This window comes from Schistocerca piceifrons, chromosome 7 (genome assembly GCF_021461385.2).
Source record: "Schistocerca piceifrons isolate TAMUIC-IGC-003096 chromosome 7, iqSchPice1.1, whole genome shotgun sequence".
NCBI classification, from domain to species: domain Eukaryota; kingdom Metazoa; phylum Arthropoda; class Insecta; order Orthoptera; family Acrididae; genus Schistocerca; species Schistocerca piceifrons.
Window position 1 is genome coordinate 352,216,576 of NC_060144.1, and position 24,676 is coordinate 352,241,251.

Sequence of the window (24,676 nt, forward strand, 5' to 3'; positions counted from 1 at the left end):
TACTGTAAGCTCCAGTACTACAGTCATTAGTTTCCTCAGCATTAATTCCTTCTGTAATTGTCATTTTAATATATCAAATGGTGGAAAATCCAGGATGGAATAATGACAGAATTATGAAAAATACAGATTGGTACTCACCATACAGTGGAGATGTTGGGCTGCACATAGGAAGAACAAAAAGACTGCCAAACATTTAAGCTTTCAGCCAAAAAGGCCATCACTGATATGCTGTAGTGGGAGCAGGAAAGTGGGTAGGAGGGTGGAAAACAATGGCTAATGAAGGCTGAGGTCAAAAGGGTTACAGGAACATAGGATATACTCCAGAGAGAGTTCTCATCTGCGCAGTTCAGAAAAACTGATGTTGGTAGGAAGGATTGTGGCACAGGCTGTGAAGCAGTCATTAAAATGAAGAATGTTGTGTTGAACAGTGGCTCAGCAACTGGGTGGCCCAGCTGTCTCTTGGGCACTGTTTGCTGGTGACCATTCACATTCAGACAGACAGATTGTTGGTTGCTAGGCCCAAGTAGAACACAGCACAGTGGTTGCAACTTAGCTCGTAGATAACAAGACTTGTTTCACAGATTGCTCTGCCTCTAATGGGATAGGTGAGGCTTGTGATCAGACTGGAGTAGGTGGTGGTGGGAGGAAGTATGGGACGGGTCTTGAATCTAGATCTATTACAGTGATATTAGCTCTGAGGCAACAAGTTGGGAGCAAGGGTTGTGTATGGATGAATGAGGATATTGTGTAGCTTTGGCGAGCAGCAGAATACTACTGTGTGGGAGGGGTGGGAAGGATTGCGGCTAGCACAGCCCCCATTTCAGGGCATGACAAGAGGCAGTTGAAACCGTGGCAGAGCATGTGATTCAGTTGCTCCAGTCCTGGATGGTACTGAGTCACATGGGGAATGCTCCTCTGTGGTGAGATGATGGGACTTTTGTAGATGGAGGTTGACTGGAGAGATAAGGCATGGGAGATCTGTTTGAGTTCGAGGTTGGTAATGTAATTACAGTTTGTATATTTCAAGTGGGATTGTTCATCATTACAGATGCAGTGGCCACAGGTGACTAGGCTTTATGAAATGAGTGGCAGCTGTTGAAGTGGAGGTATTTCTCGCAGTTAGAAGAGTTGATATGGGTGGATGTACAGAAATAGTAGCCATCTTTAAGAGAAGGTCAATATCAAGGAAGGTGCCCTGTTGGGTTGAGGAGGACCAGATGAAGTGAGTGCAGGAGCAGGTGTTGAGATTCCGTAGGAATGTGGATAGCGCACAGGGCCCTCACAACTCAATCCAGATCATAAAGATGTCATCAGTGAATGTGAACCAGGTAAGGTGTTTGGTATTCTAGGTGGTTAGAAAAGATTCCTCCACATGGCCTGTGAATATGTTGGCATAGGATGCTGCCATGCGGGTGCCCACTGCCATACCCTGTATTTGTTTGCTGGTGATGCCATCAAAGGAGAAGTAATTGTGGGTAAGGATATAGTTGGTCATTGTAACTAGGTTGTAGGTTGTAAGCGTGAAATCCATTGGGCATTGGGAAACGTAGAGTTCAATAGTGGCAAGGCCAAGGACATTAGGAATATTAGTGTTAAGGGAGGTGGCAATAATAGTGACAAGTGGGATACCATGTGGTGCCACCTGTGCACTCACAATCTTTTTACTTCTCTCGTTATCCACTGGCCCCTGCCTCCCCTCCCCCTTCCCTACCTTCTGTCTAAGCTCCTGACTTCACCTAGCTGCCCTACCATTTCTCTACCTTGTCCATGTATGCTCCGATAAGTAGCCTTTAACCTTCCCCCACTCCTGCCCTGCTACCTTGCCCCCTTCTCATACCAGCCCCCTCTGTACCACTACTACCCAGACTGCTTCTCCCATCATGCACTGCTGCTCACAGTCTGGCCTGAGCACTCAGAGACTGTGGTCATGTGTATGTGATTTGTGATTGCATGTATGTGTTGTCTAATACTGATTAAGACCTTTTGGCCAAAAGCATACTCGTCTGATAGTCTTTTTGTTCTGTGTATCTGCTACCAACATCTGTGCTATGTGGTGAGTAGTAATCTGTCCTTTACATAATATTGTCATTTTAATATACCTCAGTATTATTTTCAGCAGTGCATTGTGCACATGTGTTTGTTGAGCCCATCTGCCTACTCTTACAGCTTTGCTCCATAATCAGTCCATCATCAACAGGAAAAAGCAGTAATGGTGTCGTATTTACATTGTGAAACATGTAAAGGTCAATTCAGATCTCCCAGACATTACATCCACTATGAAATTTAACAGCACATGTATATAAGCATTTTGATGCTTTCTTAAAACCATAGTTTTCAACAATTTGCTTACAGGTCCCTTATTATTGTCGTAGCATTCTGACTGATGCATTAAAATTCTATCTTCAAAAATACCATTTAGAAATGCAGTCCTTATATAAAATTGTTTCATGTCCCAGATCTTGCTGCAGGACTAAATGTGCCAGTATAACCTAATCCAAATCACTATGCACACGCATTTGACTTTATCAAACCACTTTATCATATGCATTTAATGCTCTCATCACAGTCCAGTATATCTGTACCGTATTTATAAAAGAATTATAGCCCCTTATCATTAAAGTCTTCCTCTTAGTTTTATACATAATTATATTATTTTCATTTCTGGAAGTATCCATGCTCCTACATCTGTGCTCAGCAAACCACAGTGAAGTGCATAGCATGGTACTGTGCATTGCATCAACTATTAAGGCCTCTTGCTGTTACGATCACATTTGGAGTGTGGAAGAATCATCACTTGAACACTGGTGCACATTGTAATCCTGTCTTTGTGATCTCAGTGGAAGCAGTATTTTGGGTCTTATAAAATATTTCTAGATTCATCAAAGTTGCTTCTTGAAATTTTCTAAGCTGCCTCTTATAGGATAACGTGCATCTGTCTTCAAGCAACTGCTAGTTAATTTTCTCAGCACATCTGTAACACTCTCCTATGGGTCAAAGAAACCTGTGACCATTTGTGCTTCCCTTTCTTGCATGGGTTCAGTATCCACATTTAGCCCTATTTGATATGGGTCACTCACACTTAAGCAATATTGTATGGCGAGTTGCACGAGAATTTTACAAGCAGTCTCTTCCTAGACTGATTGCAATTCCACGTTGGCAGATCATTCTGTAGAAACATGATGTATGTTGCAGCTGTTTGGGCCCCTGCAATGAAGTGAGGACCAATGAGGTGGTCGCCAATGATTCCGCACCTACATTTACAGTCCACGGTCGCTGTCGCGCTACCTGTCTGAGCCAGCGAGGATTGTCCACGGACCAGTAATGCATGTTCCATAGATTCACTGCCCCGTGGTTTGTGAAACCCGCTTCATCGGTAAACAGGTAGAACTGCAACGCATTCTCTGTTAATGCCCATTGACAAAATTGCACTCGATGATTAAAGTCATCACCATGTAATTGCTGATGTAGCAACACATGAAACGGGTGAAAGTGGTGACGATGCAGTATGCGCATGACACTACTTTGACTCAGTCCACCAGCTCTCGCAATGTCCCATGTACTCTTGTGTGGGTTCATGGCAACAGCAGCTAACACACCAACTGCACCCGCTTCTCCTGTGACGGGCCTGTTACAGACCCATTTGCGTGCTACGACCATACCTGTTGCATACAGTTGGCGATAGATGTTTTGCAATGTGCGGCATGTTGGATGCTCTCTGTCTGGGTACCGTTCTGCATACACCCTGCAGGCTTCAGCTGAATTTCATCGACACTCGCCATAGATGAGTATCATCTCCTCCTTTTCAGAGTTCGAATACACCATGGTCACAGTTCCAACAACACTACACTATCACAGATGTCTGGTAACACTGTGTACTACAGTTGGTCTGCGTGCAGAGACGAATGCAGAATAACAATAGCAGCAAGCGCTACATGTGGACACTGCGACAGCTAGACCAAACTACAACAGTGCACTACAGCCACACTTGTAAACACGGTCGTCATCGTAAACATGTCCCTGCAGATGCTGCTGGCCGACCGTGGCCCGTGTTTGTTACAACACGCAACTGAACGTTGGAGGTTTCAAGCGTCAACTTTAGGTTACAATATCTCCGGATGTAATTAACATTTTACAATGCAACAAATGGCACTGATTACGTATTTGTTTATATGTTCAGATGTGCTAACAAAACTAACATGGTTCCATTTTAAAAAATGTAGGTTTGTGTTAAAAAACATACATCCGTGCATTTTTGTATGGTTTGTATTAAACAATTACACAAGCCCCTCTCCTCACGTTCAGTCTGGAATCGGTTCGTCAGTATTTGATGTGGTTTACGAAATATATCCAGTGGTAACGTTAGGTGACTCACCCTGTATATTGTTCACACTGGGACCATGAAGATAACGAGTAGAATAATTACTGTACACAGAGGCATTCAAACAACCATTCTTCCTGAATCCGTATATCATTGGAATAATTGATAAAATGGGATGTACTCTCTGCCATGCAACACCTCACGGTGGTTTGGAGAGTATAGACGTAGATGTAGATATAGAGTGTAACCTACAGATGCAGAAGTAACTTCAGCTATGCTGCCGAGAAGTGTGTAAGGATTCTTGCTGTTCATATGATATATTTATGACTTTGCAGAAAATACTGACAGTAACCTCAGAATTTTTTCTGCTGCTGTAGTTTACAATAAATTACTGCCTGAAAAAAAGTTGCACAAATATTATGTCACATTACTGATAACATTCCAAAGTGGTACAAAGATTGGAAACTTGCTTTAAATGTTCATATATGTAAAATTCGACAGCTAAAAAAATGAAAAAACATAGGATACTATGACTACAATATACATAAGTCACAGTGGGAATCAGTGAATGCATACAATCATTTTGGTGTAGCAGACTGTATGTATATGAACTGGAGCAGTCATTGTCGTTGTTGTGGTCTTCAGTCCTGAGACTGGTTTGATGCAGCTCTCCATGCTACTCTATCCTCTGCAAGCTTCTTCATCTCCCAGTACCTACTGCAACCTACATCCTTCTGAATCTGCTTAGTGTATTCGTCTCTTGGTCTCCCTCTACGATTTTTACCCTCCACACTGCCCTCCAATACTAAACTGGTGATCCCTTGATGCCTCAGAACATGTCCTACCAACCGATCCCTTCTTCTAGTCAAGTTGTGCCACAAACTTTTCTTCTCCCCAATCCTATTCAACACTTCCTCATTAGTTATGTGATCTACCCAACTAATCTTCACCATTCTTCTGTAGCATTACATTTCGAAAGATTCTATTCTCTTCTTGTCCAAAATACTTATTGTCCATGTTTCACTTCCACACATGGCTACACTCATACAAATACTTTCAGAAGTGACTTCCTGACACTTAAATCTATACCCGATGTTAACAAATTTCTCTTCTTCAGAAATGCTTTCCTTGCCATTGCCAGTCTACATTTTATATCCTCTCTACTTCGACCATTATCAGTTATTTTGCTCCCCAAATAGCAAAACTCCTTTACTACTTTAAGTGTCTCATTTCCTAATCTAATTCCCTCAGCATCACCTGACTTAATTCGACTACATTCCATTATCCTCGTTTTGCTTTTGTTGATGTTCATGTTGCATCCTCCTTTCAAGACACTATCCATCCTATTCAACTGCTCTTCCAAGTCCTTTGCTGTCTCCGACAGAATTACAATGTCGTCGGCGAACCTCAAAGTTTTTATTTCTTCTCCATGGATTTTAATACCTTCTCCGAATTTTTCTTTTGTTTCCTTCACTGCTTGCTCAATATACAGATTGAATAACATTGGAGAGAGGCTACACCCCTGTCTCACTCTCTTCCCAACCACTGCTTCCCTTTCATGTTCCTCGACTCTTATAACTGCCATCTGATTTCTGTACAAATTGTAAATAGCCTTTCGCTCCCTGTATTTTACCCCTGCCACCTTTAGAATTTGAAAGAGACTATTCCAGTCAACATTGTCAAAAGCTTTCTCTAAGTCTACAAATGCTAGAAATGCAGGTTTGCCTTTCCTTAATCTAGCTTCTAAGATAAGTCGTAGGGTCAGTATTGGCTCACGTGTTCCGATATTTCTGCGGAATCCAAACTGATCTTCCCCGAGGTCGGCTTCTACTAGTTTTTCCATTTGTCTGTAAAGAATTCGCGTTAGTATTTTGCAGCCGTGACTTATTAAACTGATAGTTCGGTAATTTTCACATCTGTCAAGACCTGCTTTCTTTGGAATTGGAATTATTATATTCTTCTTGAAGTCTGAGGGTATTTCGCCTGTCTCATACATCTTGCTCACCAGGTGGTAGAGTTTTGTCAGGACTGGCTCTCCCAAGGCTGTCAGTAGGTCTAATGGAATGTTGTCTACTCCCGGGCCTTTGTTTCGACTCAGGTCTTTCAGTGCTCTGTCGAACTCTTCATGCAATTTCATATCTCCCATTTCATCTTCATCTACATCCTCTTCCATTTCCATAATATTGTCCTCAAGTACATCGCCCTTGTAGAGACCCTCTATATACTCCTTCCACTTTTCTGCTTTCCCTTCTTTGCTCTGAACTGGGTTTCCATTGGAACTGATATTCATACAAGTGGCTCTCTTCTCTCCAAAGGTCTCTTTTATTTTCCTGTAGACAGTATCTGTCTTACTCCTAGTGAGATAAGCCTCTACATCCTTACATTTGTCCTCTAGCCATCCCTGCTTAGCCATTTTGCACTTCCTGTCAATCTCATTTTTGAGACGTTTGTATTCCTTTTTGCCTGCTTCATTTATTGCATTTTTATATTTTCTCCTTTCATCAATTAAATTCAATATTTCTTCTGTTACCCAAGAATTTCTACTAGCCCTCGTCTTTTTACCTACTTGATCCTCTGCTGGCTTCACTATTTCATCCCTCAAAGCTACCCATTCTTATTTTACTATATTTCTTTCCCCCATTCCTGTCAATTGTTCCCTTATGCTCTCCCTGAAACTCTCTACAAACTCTGGATCTTTCAGTTTATCCAGATCCCATCTCCTTAAATTCCCACCTTTTTGCAGTTTCTTCAGTTTTAATCTACAGTTCATAGCCAATAGATTGTGGTCAGAGTCCACATCTGCCCCTGGAAATGTCTTACAATTTAAAACCTGGTTCCTGAATCTCTGTCTTACCATTATATAATCTATCTGAGACCTTCCAGTATCGCCAGGATTCTTCCATGTATACAACCTTCTTTTATGATTCTTGAACCAAGTGTTAGCTATGATTAAGTTGTGCTCTGCGCAAAATTCTACCAGGCAGCTTCCTCTTTCGTTTCATACCCTCAATCCATATTCACCTACTACGTTTCCTTCTCTCCCTTTTCCTACTGACGAATTCCAGTCACCCATGACTATTAAATTTTCGTCTCCCTTCACTATCTGAATAATTTCTTTTATTTCATCATACATTTCTTCAATTTCTTCATCTGCAGAGCTAGTTGGCATATAAACTTGTACTACTGTGGTAGGCATGGGCTTCGCATCAATCTTGGCCACAATAATGCGTTCACTATGCTGTTCGTAGTAGCTTACCCGCACTCCTATTTTTTTATTCGTTATTAAACCTACTCCTGCATTACCCCTATTTGATTTTGAGTTTATAACCCTGTAGTCACCTGACCAGAAGTCTTGTTCCTCCTGCCACCGAACTTCACTAATTCCCACTATATCTAACATTAACCTAACCATTTCCCTTTTTTTAATTTTCTAACCTACCTGCCCGATTAAGGGATCTGACATTCCACGCTCCGATCCGTAGAATGCCAGTTTTCTTTCTCTTGATAAGAACATCCTCTTGAATAGTCCCCACCCAGAGATCCGAAAGAGGGACTATTTTACCTCCGGAATATTTTACCCAAGAGGACACAATGATCATTTAACCATACAGTAAAGCTACATGCCCTCGGGAAAAATTATGGCTGTAGTTTCCCCTTGCTTTCAGCCGTTCGCAGTACCAGCACAGCAAGTCCATTTTGGTTAGTGTTACAAGGCCAGATCAGTCAATCATCCAGACAGTTGCCCCTGCAACTACTGAAAAGGCTGCTGCCCCTCTTCAGGAACCACACGTTTGTCTGGCCTCTCAACAGATACCCCTCCGTTGTGGTTGCACCTACATTACGGCTATCTGTATCGCTGAGGCACACAAGCCTCCCCACCAACGGCAAGGTCCATGGTTCATGGGGAAGGGAACAGTCATATGGGTTCAATAATATGTAAAGTAGGGGGCAAAACAGTTCGCTGGGAAATACTATGGAAATGCAAACTGTCTACAAAGGAGACAGCTTGTAAAATTCTCGTGCACCTCACCATACAATATTGCTCAAGTGTGAGTGACCCATATCAAATAGGACTAACTGTGGATACTGAACCCATGCAAAGAAGGGAAGCACAAATGATCACAGGTTTCTTTGACCCACAGGAAATTGTTACAGATGTGCTGAGAAAACTAACTAGCAATTGCTTGAAGACAGATGCACACTATCTCGTAAAAGGCTGCTTAGAAAATTTAAAGAAGCAACTTTGATGAATCTAGAAATATTTTATAACACCCAAAATATTGCTTCCACTGAGATCACAAAGACAGGATTACAGTGTGCACCAAGATGTTCAAGCAATGATTCTTCCACACTCCAAAGGTGATTGTAACAGCAAGAGGCCTCAGTAATTGGTGCAATGGACAATGCCATGCTATGCACTTCACTGTGGTTTGCTGAGCACAGATGTAGAAGCATGGAAACTTCCAGAAATAAAAATAATACAAATATGTATAAAACTAAGAGGAAGATTTTAATGATGAGGAGCTATAATTCTTTTATAAATATGGTATGAATATACTGGACTGTGATAAGTTCATTAAATGCAAATGATAAACTGGTTTGATAAAGTCAAACCTCAGGGTCGCCACCTGAATGCTGAGCCCCTGGGGCCAAAGTCAAATGTGTGTGTATGGTGATTTGGAATAGGTTATACTGACACATTTAGTCCCACAGCAAGATCTGAAACATGACTGGGACATGAAACAATTTATAGGACTGCATTTCTAAATGGTATTTTTGAAGAAGGAATTTTAATGCATCAGTGAGAATGCTATGACAGTAATAAGGGACCTGTAAGCAAATTGTTGAAAACTATGGTTTGAAGCAAGCATCAAAATTCTGATATACATGTGCTGTTAAATTTCATAGTGAATGTAATGTCTGGGACATCTGAATTGATCTTTACATGTTCCACAATGAAAATACGACACCATTACTGCTTTTTCCTGTTGACAACGGACTGATTATGGAGCAAAGCCGTAACTGTGTAGGCAGATGTGCTCAACAACAAAAAGCTGGTCAGTATACAGTGTTCATGCCATTAGGGGGTACAGCACCACAACAGGTGCACTTTGGCATATATAAATACCGGCTGTCAGGCCAATCACAGAATTATTCAAATCTGTAAGTCATTGAGTAGTCAATAATCATTGTATCAACCCCAGCTGACGTCCAGACACTGCATGATAAGCTTGGGATCAAATTGAGGCCCTCCCAGCTTCTAGGCCTCTGGGATCACATAGCCAGATGTCTCTCACCTCAGCTGGACAACTATGTCTGCCTCACTAGCAGCAAAACAAAATAAGTCAGCCACATCAGCACATGACACAATGCTGCTGCAGAATGTCTACTGTGCAAGGCTGCTATGTGCTTGGGTCATGCCGAGTGCCATCTCTACAACAATGCTTCTCCACTGTGAGATCAAAACCTGACCACATCATGGAATATGGATGCTGTGGATCAATGTCACACTCACTACATGATGAGCGTGCACAACTGCAGCTGCAATAAAATTGTTGAAATGATAAAGAATTTGTATGCACGCCACCTGTCTTGCTATGGCCACTTTACGCATCTGACAGACTCCTGTAGTGTTCATCTACCCATCATTCCCCCAACTCTCAGGTGGAGGGAGCTGGATGCCATCCTGATAACCTGAAGAACACCTTTCCACCCATTGGTAGTGGACATTTGTTGCTAATCTGCTACAACAAGCTCTGCTGATAGAGAGAGCAAATTTATTGAACAGTTGGCTAATTGCTTCCACATCACTGTAGATGATCTGGATTACTACCTAGGTTTATAAATCAAGAACTTAGACAATTGGATTCAAATAAATCAGTCTGCATTTAAGATGAGGATTTTACAGAAATGTGGCATAATGGATCAAAATCATTATTTTTACCAACAGAAAGAAGATAGAAAGCAGGTGGGTCACTGGCTTTCAATAATGCTTAACTCTATTTAGGAATACTTGCAAATCTGATGAACTTAATACAGCCCACGACACAAAATTTATTGTACGCAGTTAATCTAGCTTTGACAGTTCAAGATGCAGAAACACAGGTGCATCATGCACTGCTGAAAACAGTACTTAGGTATAGTAAAATGACAATATTATGAAAATGACAGATTGCTACTCACCATATGGCACAGATGTTGGTAGCAGCTACGCAGAACAAAAAGACCATCAAACAAGGCTTTTGGACAGAAGGTCTTAATCAGCATTAGAAAACACAAACATGCAATCACAAATCACACACACATGACAACAGTCTCTGAGTGCTCAGCCCAGTCTGTGAGCAGCAGTGCATGATGGGAGAAGCAGTCTGGGTAGTAGTGGTACGGAGGGGGCTGGAATGAGGAGGGGGAGAGGTAGCAGGGCAGGAGTGGGGGACGGTAAAGTGCTACTTATGGGAGCATACATGGACAAGGTAGAGAGAGGGTAGGGAAGCTAGGTGAAGTCACGAACTTAGACAAAAGGTAGAGAAAGGGGAGGCAGGGAGCAGTGGATAATGAGAGAAGTAAAAAGATGGTGAGTGCATTGGTGTACCACACGGTATCCCACTTGTCACTACCACTGCCACCTCCCTTAACACTAATATTCCTAATGCCCTTGGCCTTGCCACTATTGAACTCTACGCCCAATGGATTTCATGCCTACAACCTACTTCCTAGTTACAATGACCAACTATATCCTCACCCACAATTACTTCTCCTTTGAAGGCATCACCAGCAAACAAATACAGGGTGTGGCAATGGGCACCCGCATGGCAGCATTCTATGCCAACATATTCACGGGACATGTGGAGAAATCCCTTCTAACCACCTAGAATACCAAACACCTTACCTGGTTCACATTCACTGATGACATCTTTATGATCTGGATCAAGTTGTGAGGTCCCTGTGCCTTATCCACATTCCTCCTGAATCTCAAGACTGATGTCTGTACAAACTGTAATTACATTACCAACCTCGTACAAAAACAGATCTCCCATGCCTTATCTCTCACCACAGAGGAGCATTCCCCACGTGACTCAGTACCATCCAGTACTGGAGCAACTAAATCACATGCTCTGCCACGGTTTCAACTGAGTCTTGTCATGCCCTGCAATGGGGGCTGTCCTAGCCGCAATCCTTCCCACTTCTCCCGCACAGTAGTATTCTGCCGCTTGCCAAAACTACACAATATCCTCATCCATCCATACACAACCCCTGGTCCCAACTTCTTGTCTCAGAACTAATATCACTGTAATAGACCTAGCTTCAATACCTGTCCCATACAGAAGGAATTAATTCTGAGGAAACTGATGACTGTAGTATTGAAGCTTACAGTAATATCAATCATGCTGGGGAAAAGTAGACAAATGATACTCTTCCTGAGTTTCAAGGTGATGCAGTTGTATGAAAAAGTAAACTATGGTAGTTGTTGGTTGTGGTTAGTTTTTAACGTCCCGTCGACAACAAGGTCGTTAGAGACGGAGTGCAAGCTCAGGGTAGGGAAGGAGTGGGAAGGAAATCGGCCGTGCCCTTTCAAAGGAACCATCCCGGCATGTGCCTGAAACGATTTAGGGAAACCACGGAAAACCTAAATCAGGATGGCTGGAGACAGGATTGAACTGTCGTCCTCCTGAATGCGAGTCCAGTGTGCTAACCACTGCGCCACCTCGCTCGGTAAAACTATGGTAGTATGTCATTCTTTTACCAAGTAGGGTATGTAGATACATGTGATGATTTCAAATTATTTTTGACGTTGCATTGGCTTCTGAAAGAAGTTAAGAGCTATTGATGGGACTTCTGTTCTTAACTTACAATTAGTTGTACAAAGTACACACTAGAAAGTTTGATTTGTAATGTAATAGTAAGACACAGATTTCAAAATGAAATTTTCAATTGTAAAACATTTCCAGGGGCAAATCTGGTTTTAGAGTTGCTGAGACTTTCAAAGAAAGCATTAAGTAGACCATGGTTGACTAAAACAGGAGAAAGAAATACAAGACAAATGGGTAGCTTTTAAAAACAAAATAGTGAGACTAACATAGAATCAAATAAGCAAAAAGACAAAGTTCAATAGACATCCTTGGATAATGTATTAGTTATTGAAGATAAGTAACTCAAGGAGCAAATGTAAAAATGCAACAAATGAATCAGATAAAAGGAATTACAGATATCTAAAAAATGAGATTGACAGGAAGTGAAAATTGCCAATGGCTAGAATAGAAATGCAATGTTATAGAAGCATGCATGACTATGTGAAACATATATACTGCATATTGGAAAAGTAAAGAGATCTTCATAGAGAAGGGAATCACTGTTAGTAAATTAAGAGCTCAGGTAGCAAGAACATACTAAACAAAGAATGGAATATCAAAAGTTGAAATGAATATGTACACTAAGGGAAAGAAACTTGAAGGCAGAAGAACTTATAGAAAGAGAAGCACAAATAGATGAAGTTGAGGTGGGATATGATTCTGTAAGTGAATTTGACAAAACACTGAAAACGTTAAGTTGAAATAGGCCCCTCAGAATTACTGTGGTCCTTGAGGAAACAAGTCATGACAAAACTATTCTACCTGGTATGCCAAGATATATGAGATAGATAAATTACTGCTGGACTTTACGAGGAATGTAATTGTACAAATTCCAAAGAAAGCAGTTGCTGATACGTGTGAATATTATTGAACTAGTATATTACTGAACTATTATTATTAAGTCATTTCTGCAAAATAAGTACACAAATTATTTACAGAATCATGGAAAACTGGTGGAAATTAATCAGTTTGGTTATCAGGGAAATGCAGAAACATACGGGGTAGTGAAGACCCTATCATTTCTCTTAGGTTAAAACATTTGTATATTTCGAGAAAGCATTTGACAATGTTGACTGGACTATAAATACAGGAATCAGAATGTAGTTACAAGGCCGCAGAGGTAAAATACAAGGAGCAGTTGGTTATCTACAACTTATATTGACATCAGACTGTAGTTATAAAAGTTGAAGGGCATGAAAGGAAAGTAGTAGCTGAGATGGTAGTGAGAAAGTGTTAGCCGCTCCCCAATGTTTTTCAATATGTACATCAAGCTAGCTGTAGAGGAAACCAAGGAGATATTCACACAAGGCATTAAACTTCAAGGAAAAGAAATAAAAACTTTTTGAGGCCTGCTAAGAACATCATAAAGACAGCAAAGGAATAAGAAGAGCAGTTAATGGAATAGACAGTGATTTGGAAAGAGGTTATAACATTAGTATCAACAGAAGTAAAATAAGGGTAATAGCATGCAGTCCAATTAAATCAAGTAATGCTGAAGAAATTAGATTAAGAAATTAGGCATTAAAAGTAGTTGGTGAGTTTTGCTATTTGGCCAGCAAAATAATTCATGATTGCATAAGTATGGAAGATGCAAAATGCAAACTGGCAATAGAGATAAAAGCATTTCTGAGAAAGAGAAATTTGTTAATATCCCACATAAATTTAAGTTTTATGAAGCATTTTCTGAATATACTTGTCTGGAGTATAGCCTTGTGTGGAAGTGAAATATAGATGATAAACATTTCAGACAAGAAAAGAACTGATGCATTTGAAATTAGTTGTTACAGAAGGATCTGGACACTAGGTGAATAGATCAAGTAACTAATGAGGTACTCAATCAAAATGGGGGAAAAAGAAATTTGTGGCACAATTTGACCAAAAGAAGGGACTGGAGTAGAACACATCTGAACCACCAGCCAATCTCCAACTAATGGTGAAAATGACTGTACAAATTTTAAACAACTGTTCCTTGAATGTGGCATCAAATTGCTGCTTTAAGGCATCTCATGTATCACTAACTGTTTCCTTTTTCATGACCATTGATACACTTCATAATTAATAGCACTTGATGTCATACACACAGTGTAAATGTTTGCCTTAGGAGACAAATCAAACTGTTTCCAGCCCAACCAGTCAAATTCTTGGAGTAATGATTTATGTACCTTATAAACCAATGTACCCATTTCTGCAGACTTTGATCTAAGTGTAAACTATATGATCACAATTTACTTTCTGAATGCATTTCTTTTAACCTAAAACTCAGCTGATAATGTTTCTAACCTCAAAATTCAACTAACAGTGCTCTAAACCCATTTGTCGACACTTTAACATCAACTTGCAACGGTATTTTCTAGTATTTTTAAAATTTTTCTTTCTAACACTTACAGTTTAGGAGAAGATTTGCCAAGAACACTTCACTGAAACTGGACCTGTAACCTGTTAAGCTGAATAGTTTCCAGACTAACAGTATTTTGCAGTCTGTAGTTTTACACAGAATATTTCACTCTCAATCATACATTCTACCAGAAAAAACTGAAAATTATACAGAGAGCTGCTTTCCTCATCAGTAACTGCTATTGACCTTCCTCATTAAACAATCAAATACAAATATATTTAGGGCAGTATCATGGTGGAGGACAACAGCCAGATTCCATATTCCTAGCTTTCGAGAAAGTGTCCACTGCACACTGTTGACAAAGGTCAGACTATGTGGATAAGGTTCCTAGCTTGCTCGAAGTGCAGAAAAATATAGGTTAATACAGGTGCCTAGGAAAAGCAATACAGTAACATTCAAATAAACCATTAGTAGTGTACTGCTTGACACAATCACATCACTAAAATATCCAGGCATAACACTGAAAAGTGATATGAAATGGAATGAGAGTACCAGATTGGCAGTAGGGAATGCAAATGCTCAAAATTGCTCTATTGGAAAAATTTTGGGAAAGTGTAGCTCACCTATAAAGGAGATAGCATATAGAATAGTGTCACCCATTCTTTTGAACTGCTCAACTGTTTGGGATCCCCATCAGGTCAGAATAAAGGAAGGCATTAAAGCAATTCAGAGGCATGCTGCCAGATTAGCTACCGGTAAGTTTGATCACCACACAACTATTACAGAGATGCTTCTTAAACCCAAATGAGAATCCTTGGAGGGAAGTCAATGCTTTTTTCATCAAGCAGTGTTGTGGAAATTTAGAGAACCAGCATTTGAGGCTGACTCCAGATCAGTTCTACTGCCATCATGTTGATTTTGCATGTGGAAATTGGGGCTTCTACAGAGGCTTATAGACAGCTGTTTTTCTGTCATTCTATTTGGGAATGGAACAGGGAAGGAAATGACATGTAGTAGAACATGGTGCCTTCTGCTGTGCACTGTACATGGACTTGCAAAGTGAGTGAGTGAGTGAGTGAGTAAGTGTGCGTGCAGTTGTAGAATCATCAGTTTCATAATGGAGGGAGGCCTGGTGGGTAATAAATGTAGATGCACAGTAAGGCTGGACTACAGCAAGCCGTTCAAATGCATGTAGGTTATAGTCATTAAGTGAAGATCAAGAGGCTTCTGAAGGTTTCGCTAGTGTGGTGAGCTGCATCAAAGCAGTCATCACTGAAGATGACAACAGACAAACAATTAGAGTGCCATCAGTTTTATAAATGGCTTAGGTATTTATGGGCGAGGTAAAAGCTGACAAGCAGATACCATTCTTACAAAATAGTTACTATATGCTAAGTTACAAGTGATGGAAAAAATCATTGACATAATATAAAATATGTGGAGGGAATATGAAAGTATTTGTGAGTTTAATGGTATTATATCTTAACAATATTTCAACATGTAAACTGCTTATGTAGAAAGTCTTTGGTGTTATTCTAGTTCTCCTCTTTCTGTTGGAACAAATGGATGTTTCATCAAAACTCTTGTGTGATTTATTTTCATGTTTTCAATGAATAAAATATCAATTTTACAGGGCTATTCAAAAAGAAGAGATTTCAAACATTTATCACCTCCAAACTACTAAAGGTAGAAACATGAATACAACGTTTGTGGAAAGATATAATTTCAAATTTTTATGTATTCAATGTGAGCACCATGTGTCACTCAACAAATATCAAAATGGTGGCCCATTACTTGCCACACACAAAGCATCTGGTCTCTTGTTATCAAATTCACAGCATCAACAATGCGATGTCACAGACTTTCAAGTGTCGGACAGAGGGGGCATAAAAATGTGCTCTTTTACATAACCTTAGACATATAAGTTACAAGAAGTCAAATCTGGAGACCTGGGAGGTCACTGGTGATGAAGTTCATCTTCTGCTCCTCCTCTTCCAGTCTAATGCCTGGAAAGGTGACCTTCAGGTAACATTGGACGTACTTAGAGAAATGAGCCAGGGCACCATCTTGCATGAAGCTGAAGTTATTTGAATCACCTCCATGTTGAGGAAATAAACAGTTTTGAAGCAAGTCTAGTTCTAGAATTCAAAAACTAAACTGTTGTCTATCCACAAATGTTGGCATTGTGGTGCTACCTTTTGTAATTTGGAAGATATAAATGTCTGAAATCTGTTTCTTTATTCTGAATAGCCCTGTATTTTTATCAGCTGATGATGATTTGACAAACATGGTTGTTCCCACTGCCAATTAGCACTTAGCATATAAGTTACCTGGCAATACTGATAAAAGTTATTCTTGATCCACTGTCACATGTAGCCGCTAATATGTATGCACATTTTAGGAGCTCTGTTTTATTACTGACTTTACTGCAAAAATGAAATAATGTCTCCACTCTTTGTAACAGTGGCCATGAAATGTGACTTGAAACAGCATGTATTTTAAGATACATGTGTATTAATGTGATAAAATTAACAACATTCAAAGACTTAATACTGCTATAGCTATTCGGCTTTCACCCCACAGTATGTATACCTAGTACCATACTGTACTTAATACTGTAACCGTGACGTTGCATATGCATTTTGCCTAATGCAAGGGCATTAGAGCAGTGACATGATTTGTCAGTAGAAACCTGACACAGCTTCTCACCATAATTATTTCCCATGTATCATCTTTAATGCTATACTCTTTTTCTTGTGCAAAACAATGCCATAAGATAGGATGGAGAGCCATAAAGAAATAATATTGTCTTGTCCTGAGCGGAAGTAAAGATTTCATGATTGACTGACAAGGGCTTACCTCAATCGATGCAACTACGGGGCATATACAATGTATACTATCGATTCTTGTGTAGGGGTACATTATATCAGCTGTCTAACTGAATTAAACTTCATATGATTTTGTATACAATGTGTTATGTTTCAGACTGAAATGTATAAAAAGAAATTAATTTGTTACTCTCTGTATGTATGGTTTTAAAAATAATCAAAATTACAAAATTTCTGACATACTTAAAATTTATATTATTAACAGCACAATCTAACACTAACTAATAAATTTATTTCTGGATTCATTTACAAAATAATGATATATTTTAGCAAAGATTCTTCTTTTTTTAAGAAAGTCCTTAAACTTTTTTGCTTTCTACACCCTTTGGAATATTGTGCTTACCGCAGAATGTAGAGTTGTGACTCGCCGATCGTTCAAAGTGCCGCTGCACAGTTACGCGCGTCCTCTACATGCGGTGCTGTCTGCCAGCCATGTAGCAGCAGCACCACCTAAGCGGCCAGTCAGCCAGGGGCCGCTAGACTCGGACTCAGTTATTATTAGACTGTTAAAGTGTACACAGTTCTTACTCAGTTTACTTGATCTGTGACTTTCATGTATTGCGTCTTCCTTGAAATATATTTGTTCAACTTGAAGTTATAACATGTAGTAGTAACAGTGGCATGCCTCTGATGGAATCAGATGTGTTTTTGCACGTGTCACTAATAATGTAACGTGTGGTGTGATAGAAGTGAAAATTGTTAAGACGGTGTGATTTAGAAGTATGTAGTAGCAGATAATTCTTCGTCATTTTTTCCGTCTTCAGGAACCCACAACATAAAATCAATTTTCAGCAGCAAGGCTGTAAACCTAGACACAATAACTTGGAGCCAACAACAAGAAGAGGTAATGAAGATAAGTAAAAAGTTTTTCTTTTGTATGTCTTATGACTCTCGAAGCTTTTGAACATGGTGGGGAGACTAAGAAAATAGGTGTGGCATGAAAGGATTCATCTGCCAGTGGCAGATTGTATGGCAAAATATACACAGAACATTTAATGGCTCCTGTAAACTGCCACTATCTCACTTGTCAACCAGCCAATGTTTACAGCAAGTTCTCTGGTGTATCTACTGGTGACGAGTCTATGCTACATTGTTTTCTCCTCAGTTGTGATTTGGTACTCCGCTGTTACTTGCTTAATGTGGTATTGTCTTCACTCACGGTTTAACCAACATTTGTGCTTCAGTGAACAAACCAATAGCATAGTAGTGCACCAAGTTGGTGCTGTGTCAGGAAGTACTCTCCCAGTTCACTCCTTGCCAGTTTTCCTCAGGATGGTAGTGACCTACGGTCACTGGTGCGCAGTGAAAGAAGATTCAAAGTTATTTATTTATTTCCATAAAAATACAGATAGCATGTTGACTTGTAGTTAGCATCTGACGTCAATGTCCACTGAGGAACGGCGTCATAAGCTCCCTTCTGCCTGATCATAGCAGTTGACGCCACAGAGTTTGTTCCAGCCGGATGTTGCGCTGGCAGTTCATCACTTGTGGTGCTCCTACCTTTGGCTGTACCATGACGCCATGGCACTGAGTGATGTCGGCACATGTATTGAACATATACAATCTCACCTGGGAGGGACTCCGTCCCCACCAGTTCACCATCTTTCTTCAACATCCATCATACTTCAATGATGGTTGTTGTGAAGCAATGATGTTCGACAATATTTGTCTGCTGTCCAGGTAGGCCGTATTCAGTCCACTGGAATGTCAGGAATGCTGGTGTCCTCATCCTGGTGGGACACAAAGGCCTCCAGGTCCTCCCATCAGTGAGAGAGGCAGACTGTGATATTGAATTCTGTGACTAGTGATTATGGTGAGGTATCCGTCTCTCCTAGTAGCACCTATTGTTGTCCATAGCATGCAAGAAATCTACAACAGACTTGTACCAGAAGTCACTTCGCTACAATCAGGGGACTGAGTGAAAACACCATGTACACCATTGATCTATCCTACCAAGTGCCTTACAAGCTAAACTGCTGGGTATTGATGGAGTAAAGTAGTGGCTAATGTTTACCCAACATAATTCACCATAACTGCATAGGGCTTGCCATTGCAAAGCTATTCCATCTGCTGTGCTAGATTAACGTGTTCGTTATAGCATAGAAATGGTTTATAAAACTCTTGGTACCATTTGTTGCATTCACCTTAGCCTTTCTTTCATCACATACAAAGGTGACGCAACTGTGTTTGGCTGCTCTGACCCACTACATTCTGCTTAACTCTGCTGCCTGGCTTGACAGAAACACTGATGTTGTGTTTTGCTTTCACCCAGTCTCGGTGGTGAAATGTTCTCATTGCAATTGGCTTTCTGGGACTTCGAACATTTTAACCGCTTTAGTGCCCCTCCTGGAAGAGCAGTCTGTGATGAGAGGGATCATACATGGTATACAGCCATTGTAATGAAACTTCTAAAAAGAAAAGGGACACCAGCATAACAGGTGTAAACCAATGTATAGGGATATAAATAGAGAGATGCACTTGACTGTAAAGCCTTCAACAAATACTGCAGCAGAGTATTATTGAAAGATATCTCATAACACCAAAAGAAATTCTGACAATATTATGAAAATGGTAGATTGCTACTATCTGAGTAGCAATCAGTCCTTATCATAATATTGTCATTATTCCATCCTCGATTTTGCCTTGTTCAAAACAAATTCCGGTCACATGTACAGGCTTTTGGCACCACAGTCAGTGTCCAGACAGTCATGCCAAGAAAATAAACAAAACTGAGATTAGAAAAACAAAAATCGAAATTTACAGAGTTCTCCATCAGTGCTTGGCACAGCTTAACAACAATATTAAGAAGGAAAAAAATATCAGTGGCACTGAAAAATCAATTGAAGTCTCCAAAATCCAGGGCCCAATGGAATCTGAGAGATTCTTTACTACTTTTGTCACTGATTTAACCCTACTTTTAATTTTAAGGTACTGTAGAGTCCTCAGACAAAAAAACTATCCTCAGTGGTTCGAAGAATGAACAGGTCACACCCTCTGTTAGAAGGGTAGCGGACCTGATCACAAAAGCACTACCCAATATCCTTATGGGTAGGCGTTGTAGGGTTGCCGAATCCAATGATGCACGCTACACCACATGTAATAAACACTATTTTTATTTCTCGTAAGCACACATATACAGTTGTTTACATTCTGAATTCTCGGTACACGTCCGTACACTTTCACGCGCGACCACAGACTGGGGCAAAGAGCTAGCCAAAAACAAAGATATTAACCGCGACTTGGTCGATAGTCGCCACATTAGCCCCCCCCCCTAGAGTGTGGAGCACAAACATAAATATTGGGGCATACATGTAAAGGGAACACCCAGGGGGGGAGGGAGAGGGTGTTTAATCAGAAACCATACCTTACATTACATTACATTAGTAATTGAAGTCTTCGAGCCAGCGAGGGGGGCGGATGGTCCTGCCTGACCGGGTGAATCCTCGTACAACAGTTGAGGGATCTGGGGAGGGGATGGTGGGTTGTGAGGGGCCAGGATAGTGGATCTGAATGCCTGTGGCGGTACGTAGGACTTTGACCGTTGATGGGTCAGTACCAACAGGCAAGGGGACAGACTGGAGGAGATGAATGTGAGTTAAGTTGTCACTGGGGAAGCTGGCTTGTTCGTAGAAGATGTACACATTACCCGGCTGCATAACAAAAAACACATTAGAGCTGCAAATAAGATCTGTGTTGACATTCACTACCACTTCCTGATACGGGTTGACAGAATCTCCACACGAGTCGTCATCGGTGACATCACACGCTCTGAGGCTGGTCCCTGATACATCACTGAATCCTAACAGGGGAGAGGCGAGGGGCTGCCTGTAGGAGGGTAAGTCATCACACGCATCACTCTGCCTAGGAATGTCACACGCACCTGTAGCACTGTCACACGACTGGGAGTGGGGAACGTCACACGTGTGGGAATGGGCGTCGGTCATCCATGGACTGTCGGTAGATGCCTCATGCGAGGTGGGTGCAGCAGGGGATGGGGTCTGACTGGGAGGGGTATCGGGCAGTTCTCCCAGAGTCCATGCAGGTTTGAGGCGGCAGACGGATACCGTTTGAGGCGTGCTGTTAATGAGCACTTCGAACGTGTTGGTACGCCGTGATATGACTCTGTGCGGGCCCGTATATGGAGGTCTGAGTGCCGGTCGGATGGTGTCATCACGCACCATGACGTGAGTGCACGACGCCAAGTCCTTATGCAGAAATACGGGAGGGGGCGTGTGTGGTCGAGGAGGCGGCACGCGGATGTTAGCAATTAGCTCCTTGACCTGCCCGACGAATGTCGAGTCGCAGATTTGATCTGGAGGAAGTGAAGGCTCAACTAACTCTGCTGGGAGTGTGAGGGGTTCTCCATACAGTACCTCTGCCAGGGATGCGCCAAGGTCCTCTTTGTACGCGGCCCGAACGCCTAACATTACCCATGGTAAGGCATCGGCCCACTCACCTCCGTGGCACATCAGGGAAGCTTTAAGCGTTCGGTGCCAGCGTTCCACAAGCCCATTGCTCTGGGGGTGGTATGCTGTAGTCCTAAATCGTTTCACCCCACACAGTTCACAAAGCTGTCGGAAGAGGGCAGACTCGAACTGGCGGCCCTGGTCGGTGGTGACAGAGACTGGGCAGCCGAAGCGCGAGATCCACATTAACAGCAGGGCTCGGGCCACTGCATCGGCTGTGATAGTAGTGAGAGGAATTACCTCTACCCAGCGGGTAAACCTGTCAATTGCGGACAGTATGTAACGGAAGGGGCCTGAGGGGGGTAAGGGCCCGACGATATCGATGTGTATGTGCTGGAATCTTCTTTTTGCCACATCGAACGTACCCATGGGGGGCTGTGCATGACGTCCTACTTTTGCGCGCTGACAAGCCACACATGCTCGTGCCCAACTGCGACACTGTTTTATCACCCCGGGCCAAACAAAACGTTCAGATACCAGACGTGCGGAGGCGCGAATGCCAGGGTGTGCCAAGTCGTGGATACTATTAAATATGTCCCGGCGGAGAGGTGCAGGAATCACCGGGCGTATGCGTCCTGTTGAAATGTCGCACCAGATGGGTGATGAAAACCCAGGAAGTGTCCGTAACTCTAGTTTGAGTCCTGTTTTGATATCGGAACGCAATGCTGCGAGTTCAGTATCCTCTGTCTGCAATTTAGGGAGCTCACTGAGGTCCAGTTGTGAAGATAAAACCGACACCCGAGACAGAAAATCAGCGACGACATTGTCTGCGCCTCTGACGTAACGTATGTCATTCATAAACTGACATATAAGGTCCATATGCCTAAAACGTCTCGGGGATGAGTCCTTACCTGGGTTACGGAAAGCGTAAACCAATGGCTCGTGGTCGGTAAATACCACGAGATGGCGACCTTCGATATCGTCTTGAAAATATTTGATAGTAGCGTAAATAGCAAACAGTTCCCGGTCGAAGGTCGACCATTTACGTTGGGAAGCGGTCAGTTTGTGGGAGAAAAATCTGAGCGGCTGTACAACAGAACCCACGAATTGCTGAAGTACTGCCCTCACTGCTGTATCACTTGCGTCTGTAGTAAGCGAGATGGGAGCATCAGGAATGGGGTGAGCAAGCGTAACAGCTGTCTGTAAGGCTGACTTTAGGTTATCAAATGCGCGACGCATATCTGGAGTCCACGTGACCGCCCGAGACCCTGATGTGTTTTTTCCTGCGAGGGCATCCGTCAGTGGGGCTTGTATGTCGGCGGCGCGGGGAATATGTTTACGGTAGTAATTTACCGTTCCAAGGAAGCGGCGGAGGCCCTGAAAATCTTTGGGCAAAGGCACAGTACTAATGGCCTCCTCCCGTTCAGTTAGGGGGCGGATGCCGTCGCCCGAAACTCTGTGGCCCAGAAAAGTGACACTGGTGCGGCGGAGTTGTGACTTAGTATTGTTCACTGCGATACCGTTTGCTTTTAATAGTTGGAGCACTGTATTTAAATGTTGTTCATGTTCCTCGAGGGAGGAAGAAAAAATTAACAAGTCGTCCAGGTACGCATATGCAAAGTCCAGTTTTCCAACCAGCGAGTCGATGAACCGTTGCCACGTCTGTGCAGCATTTTTAAGGCCGAATGGCATAAACAAATACTCGAACAACCCGAACGGGGTGATGATAGCGGTCTTTTCAACGTCCTCAGGTGCCATTGGCAGTTGGTGGTACGCCTTATGACAATCGACTACACTGAAAATTTGTGCCCCATGCAGCTGGGAAGCAAAGTCTTGAATATTTGGGACGGGATAATTATCTAAAATTGTTCTGGCGTTAAGCGCCCGATAGTCACCGCAGAGGCGGAAAGTGTCATCTTTCTTAGGCACCAAATGAATGGGTGACGACCAACAACTAGAAGAAGGGCGGATAGTCTTATTATCTAAAAGTTCCTGAACAATAGCTTTGGCGTGTTTAAGTTTTTCCGGATTTAAACGCCTAGCCTTTGCACGTACCGGTGGGCCTTCTGTGGTATTTATTCTGTGGACAGTACCGTTATTGATCGCGAACACCGATGGGGATGCTGGACCAGCACCCGTTGCACTGTGACTAACCTGTAATGCACACGTGTGTGTGTCCAAGGCCGGCAGTTCAGCAGCAGTGGCGGTGATCCACTGGTAGTCCTTGTCGAAGAGCTCGGTGGGGTACCTGGTAGCGTCGCAGGTGCAGCTCCCGTCCGGCAGTAGAAATGTCACGCGGCGTCGGCTGCAGGTGCGAGGAAGTGGTGCGGGGGTTGGGGGCGTGGCCGTGTGCGACAGCTGGGCGGTCTGCTTACGCGCGTCCGTGAGCTTGGCTTGAACGGCGGCGATGCGTAAGCGGAGGGCCCCATTGCTGTCCCGAAGTTCGTCGTTGTGTGATCTAAGAGAAAGCACTGCAACAGCAGTTTCCGCTAGCTCACACAGCAGAATGGCGCTTTCGGATGAGAGGGGTAAGATATCTGAACCGGTGGTACGGTCTCCCGAGTTAAAGGTTAGTGTACCTCTTTGTAGTTCGGGTGACAGTGCGTGGGCTAAGAGAAAATCTACCCCAAGCACGGGTTCATCCACATCCGCGATAACGAAAGTCCACTGTAAGGGCGTATTAATGTTCTGCAGTTTAAGGCTTAAATTCGTTATTCCATGAGAGCGGATCAGGGAATTATTGGCGGCTCGAAGCGGGGGGCAAGGCTGAAGCTCGGATTTAATAACTGCGGACAAAGGTATCACACTAATCTCGGCCCCCGTGTCGACTAGAAATGAAAGGCAAGACACTGCATCTTTCACGTACAAGCGTCCTGGCG